The sequence below is a fragment of the Corythoichthys intestinalis genome, chromosome 3, assembly GCF_030265065.1.
Source record: "Corythoichthys intestinalis isolate RoL2023-P3 chromosome 3, ASM3026506v1, whole genome shotgun sequence".
NCBI classification, from domain to species: Eukaryota; Metazoa; Chordata; class Actinopteri; order Syngnathiformes; family Syngnathidae; genus Corythoichthys; species Corythoichthys intestinalis.
In genome coordinates this window covers 41,472,291-41,478,290 of record NC_080397.1, presented here as the reverse complement: position 1 = coordinate 41,478,290, position 6,000 = coordinate 41,472,291, and positions in this window count along the sequence as shown.

Sequence of the window (6,000 nt, the reverse complement as noted above, 5' to 3'; positions counted from 1 at the left end):
TGTTAGATCATAGACAGCTACCATACCTACAATTACTATGCTATATTTCATATATATTTGTTAAGTTGTGACAATAAAATAGGTTTTCATTTTGTTGGTTCTTTACAAATGATTTTGGGACCTTTGCAAAAATATCTTGTAAGTTGCAATGTAATTTGAATACAGTGATCCTTCGTTTTTTCGCGGTTAATGGGTACCAGAACACACCGCGATGTAGCGTTTTTGTTTGTTTGTTTTGTGTGTGTGTGTGTGTGTGTGTGTGTTCAATGTATTGATTCAGATTTAGCATTGGAAAGATACATATAAGACATGTTTTTTCACTTTTTTTTTTTTACCAAAGTATAATTTAAAAAAAACCTCAAATATACATATATTTTAATAAATGGTTTTTAACCACTTCAAATGTACTAATTATGATAAGTTTTGAACATATTACTGTCCCACCGAAATTTATTTATTTTTTTTTTTTTTTAAACATTTAGCAGTATATAGGGAGCCCGTGTTGCATGTTCTTAACTAAAAGTTAAAACCAAATGCAGCCAAAATAGTCATGGGTAGGGTGACCAAACGTCCTCTTTTGCCCGGACATGTCCACCTTTCACGTCGTGTCCTCGTCATCCGGCCGGGTTTTATAAATTCATGAAAATGTCCGGTTTTTATGATTTTTCATGGGACCAACTTGACGAGAATCCCTCCGGCCGCTGGGGGGCAGCGCTTGCCTGCGTTGTCATGTCTCCTACTAGTAGGGGCAAGAGAAGGAGTACAGTTTACCCCTTGTATTATGGGGCATTAGCGCCATCTACTGGGTTGACGGTTTGGCAAGAGGTCAGGCAGTTAAAGACTACAATAAGGAGTAGTTTTAAGAGACGTTTATAGTGCTCCGTGCACCTTTCTGTAAGTTTATGTTCTGTTAATGTCGCTCATGTGTCTTCTGTTATATATTATACAATATATGGGTACAAAGAGATGTGGTATGTTGTATTAGTCTTGTATTAATTGTTCTGCGTTTGTGTAGTTGGTTGAATGTTAGTATTATATTCTAAGTGGGAGCGCCTGCACAGTTGTTAAGTTTTTTACGATAAATACGCATATAATGGCAACTGTTGACTTCTGTCGGAGTTTTGTACTGGCGTGATCTGTAAAATCCCGTTTGGTGTCGCATCGTTGTGCTACAGATGATTGTAAACTTATATAGCAAAGTTTGATTTGGCCTTGTCTCCCCCGGTACTCGCTAATAGGGTAGCGATCAGTGAGCTAACTAAGCCGCACTAGGCATTATGGGAAACGTAGTTTTGAACTGCTGCGTTTGGAAACATGCCGGTTGAATAGTTTGTCAGTTTATTTTAGTTATTGTTTGCGTGCAGTCTAGAACATTGAATGAGAATAAAAATTGAGTGGGAATAACAATTTCTCAACGACAATTGTCGTGATAACAATTTATAAAAATGTTTATGTAGCACAAGCCTACTGTGTGTCTGTATTGACTGTACTATATTTCCACGGGTCTGCGTGTTTTTTTTTTTTTTTTGGGGGGGGGGGTCATTATTTATTTATTTTTTTTTTGCGTTTTTTTTTTTTTTTTTTTTTTTTTGCGTTTTTTGTTTTTAGTAAAAATAAAGCTTGTTGAGTAAAAAAAAAAAACATATTTCCATATAATATATAAAATATACTATATGGCTTTATTTATTTATTTATTTATTTTTAATAAAACTGAATTTTTCAGTCCAGACAGAGGAGGCACACTTTAAATATATTAAAGTGATATATAGGCATCTTTGAGTGAACTTCGAGTAAAATTCAAGTATCTCAAGGCCGGACAAAATGTCCTCTTTTTTGGAAATCCAAATATGGTCACCCTAGTCATGGGTAATCTTGCACACAAAAAAATAACAGTGCTGTATAACAGAATGTAATCGTCAGATATAAGAAATACGTAAATACCCGGGGGTTACGAATTCTGTTATTGTCAGGCCCAGTACAGTGACTTTTGTTGAAAGCCCACCTAGCTAAAAGATACTGTATGTGATGTTGTCAGGGATTGGGCTGCTGTCTAATAGCACGTATCTCAGTGCTGACGTGCTCAAGATTGCACCTCTAATCTTGAAAACCCCATTCCCTCATGCCACCAAAATGACATCCTGCACAAATATTAAACTCTTCAGAGGCCTTTTGCAGGGGTAACCTATCTCTGACATTATTTTACTCTCTGAAACGTCTCTCTGTCTCTCTCTCCTAATGTTCTACCCATCCCGCATCTTGATCTTGTCTCCTCAGAAACAATGGCAGCCGGATCATCTCTGTCTCTTTGTGTCAATTAAAAGTGAAATATCTGCATTTGTCAACATATCATTTGTGTGTGTGTGTGTGTGTGTGTGGAGGGGGGTGATGCACCGCTGTTTTGTCGGCCAATCCCTGACACAGGGGAGTGAGTGCTTAGGCAGCCGTCTCCCTCATTAGAACCAGAGCTGGCACTATGATGGCTGACGCCGCTGGGAGGTTTTGCTCCCCTCTGACATGATACTAACTCGAGAACAGGCCTCATCTGTCAGTCCTCTCACTTGCCAGCCAGCCATCCAGTCAGGGGGAACGAGAGGTACATGGGTGGAGGAGGAGGTACAAGAGGGTCATTGGGGTGCTCTCAGAGCACAGAAGGGTGAGAATATAATTACGTTTAGTTCAACACAATGCCACTACATTTCACTGCATTTGATGGTGGACAATTTTGTGTGTTGACAGCTTAGCATACGATATGCTGGTTGTTTTCTTCCACATAGTAAAGAAATGGCAGTGGTCATTGGCACATGTGGCTACACAAAGGAAATAAGTCTGTGTTTGTCAGGTTTCGAGGGCAGGAGTGGACCCAAACGCAGGGAAAAACAAAGACAAGGCAAGACAGGGTGGCGGAAAACTCAAAAACATTTTGATGATCTTAAAAACTCAAAGTTCAAACAAAAGCTGTGGGGATCCAAAAACACAGTGACAAAAAAAATCAGGGCAATAACAAAGGACTGTGTATCCAAAACATATTAGGCGGAAGATAGGGAACACAAGGGCTTTGAGGCAGGAATGGACAAGACGCTCTGATAGACAATGACCCAACAAGAACAGACACCATATGGGAAACTTAAATACCAACATGGGGTAATGAGGCACAGGTGGGTGACACAAGATGCAACGGATTGGTCAACACACAAGGAGCAGGCAAAAAAAGCGAAATCAATGGATAATCACAACAACCAGACATTCAAGGGCAATCTTTAAAAAACTCAACTCAAGGCATGACAGCGTTAAGTTTAGGCAAATTTGCGAAATTCAGTTGTGTCCAATGGTTTGTGGTCCTCTGAAACATATTTTATGGGCAAAAAAAAATCATTAAATGGTAGCAATGCAGAAGGAAAAAATGGTGTTGTTAATCTTGGTGAAATGCATTAGCAAACAATAGCTTCATTATTTTATCTGCACATTTGTCATTTTCATTTTTAATGTCTGGACTTAATTGTGTATTATTCTAGATATCCACACACCATAAATAAAACATTACAAAATATGAAGCTGCAATGAACTGCACTAAGAATGAAAATAAAGAGCATCTGTAAATGTATTTATAGGCGTGTAAGATTTCAAAAAGTATTTCATTTACATGAGATCAGCATTATAGGTCAGATCTTTCAAGCATTATTGTAAAGGTAGAAGTATGTGTGACTTTGGACGTATTCACACCAGGAAAGTTTGCTTTCTTTGGTCCGCACCATAACACATTTGGTCCGGACTTTATTTACAGTATACGTTTCCTTTTCATATTGCAACTTGAACAAGCTCCAGGATTTGACAACAAACCTACCCATGTGCAAAAATTGTTCAATCATTGGACAAAAAGGTCTGGATGGGGTAACATGCTAAAATAAGGAAGTAAACAATCACAGAGAGATTTGTTTTATCCAATTACAAGCGTTTGTGGAAATATTGGAGCATCAGAGGCCTTTGATGCCACGTCCATTTCACAAGAACAGTTGACGTTCCGCTTCTAATTGCTCCACATTGAACTCCGGCTGATAGTAGAGGACGTACTGCTAACCACAGACTGTTGCTAACCAATCAACATTTCCTGGCTACGGAAGCCTCGTATGTGATTTCAGCTATAGTCCGGACAGCAATGTAATAATAATAATAATAATAATAATAATACATTTTATTTCAAGAGCGCTTTTCAAACCACACAAAGACGCTTGTGGTCGCTTTCACACCTTTAGCAAACCGCACCACGGTCCGCTTGGAAACGCACCGAGCCCACCTCGGTACGCTTTGTATTCACACCATTGCAAAAGGTGTGCACCACAAACTGTTTGGGTTTGGTCTGGACCAAACCGCAGGTGTGAATATGTCCTTAAATTAGGAATGTTGACGCATTAAAAGGAGTCATTGGAATTCGGATGAAACCTGTGTATAGCAAAGGTAGTCCCTGGGTTATGAACAAGTTCCGTGCATACGCTGGCGATGTAGCCCGAATTTCCACGTAAATCTGAATTAACTAATTAAAAAAAAAACTATCCAAAAAGTCCAAAAGTATTTTATTTTATTTTGTTTAATGATGGATGATACACTTCCCCTCTGGTGGCAGCATTGTGTGTGGTTGGACTGTCGCCTTGCCTTGGCCCCTCTTCTGACATGGATATAGGACAACTGTCCTCTCGTTTGCCCCGCATAAGGCTTTAGGTTTTTTAAGCTAATATATGTTTGTGTATGCATTTGTAAATAAGTTTAGAGCTACAGTGTGTGGAGTTATGTGTGAGCGATTTGCTATGAAAATTGTAAATATGTTAGCATTCGTAGCATTTAAGCTAGCAGACATTTGCTAGGCAAATTAGACTAATTTAATCTATTAAATTTATGAATGAATGCTTTATTTGGACATGAGAAAAAAAAAATAAAATAATCAGACAGAACCAAAGATATTCTCGAGATAAAAGAAACAATAGTTAAGACAATAATAATAATAATAAACAAGATCAGAATTTATTCATTGTGTCCAAAAAGGAGTAGAATGAAGCATTTGCTTATTACGATCTACCCCCCATTTCTATTCCTTAATTATATCTGTCCGCCCTATGTAACTAGTCCTCATATTAACAATGAAATAAACAAAATAACCATATACATAAGATGTAAGATAAACAAAAATAAACAGGACTTAGCCAATAACAGATATGTGAATACCCCCTATAATTTAACCCCTTCCTCTTCCCTGTACCCAGTGAAAACCATGTGCTTGTACCACTTCCTAAACTGGGTCATGCTTGGACATTGCTTGAGCCCCTCATCTAGTTTATTCCACAGCTTCAGTCCACAAACTGAAACACAAAAACTTTTTAGTGTAGTTCGTACCCTCTGATGCTGTAAGTGAAGCTCCCCCCTCAAACTGTATTGTCCTTCTCTGTTAAAAAATAATTTCTGTATATTGCCTGGAAGTGACCTGTGTGAAGCCTTATACATTAGCTGAGCTGTTTGAAAATGAACCAAGTCCATGAATTTTAATGTTCCGGAATTTAAAAATAATGTATTTGTATGATCCCTATAACCAGCGTTATTTATCTATTCTTATGGCTCTTTTTTGTAAAATGGATAGTGAATTTACTGTACATTTATAAGTATTACCCCAGACTTCTGCACAGTAGTGTAAATATGGCAGGATTAAAGAACAGTAAAGTATGTGGAGTGATTTATGGTCAAGACTGTGTTTTGCTTTACTCAGGGCTGAAATGATTCTTGATAATTTACTTTGTATATGTTTAATATGAGCTTTCCAGTTAATCTTCTCATACATAACTACCCCAAGAAACTTGTTTTCATAGACCCTTTCTAAATTTACATTTAGATCAGACGAGATGGACGTTTAAACACCAATTGTTTTGTGTCAGGTGTTTTATTGTTAAAATATGTGCTATTTTGAACGTAAGTGTACATATATGTGCTACAGCTTTACAAATTATCAAAAGTGAAAGA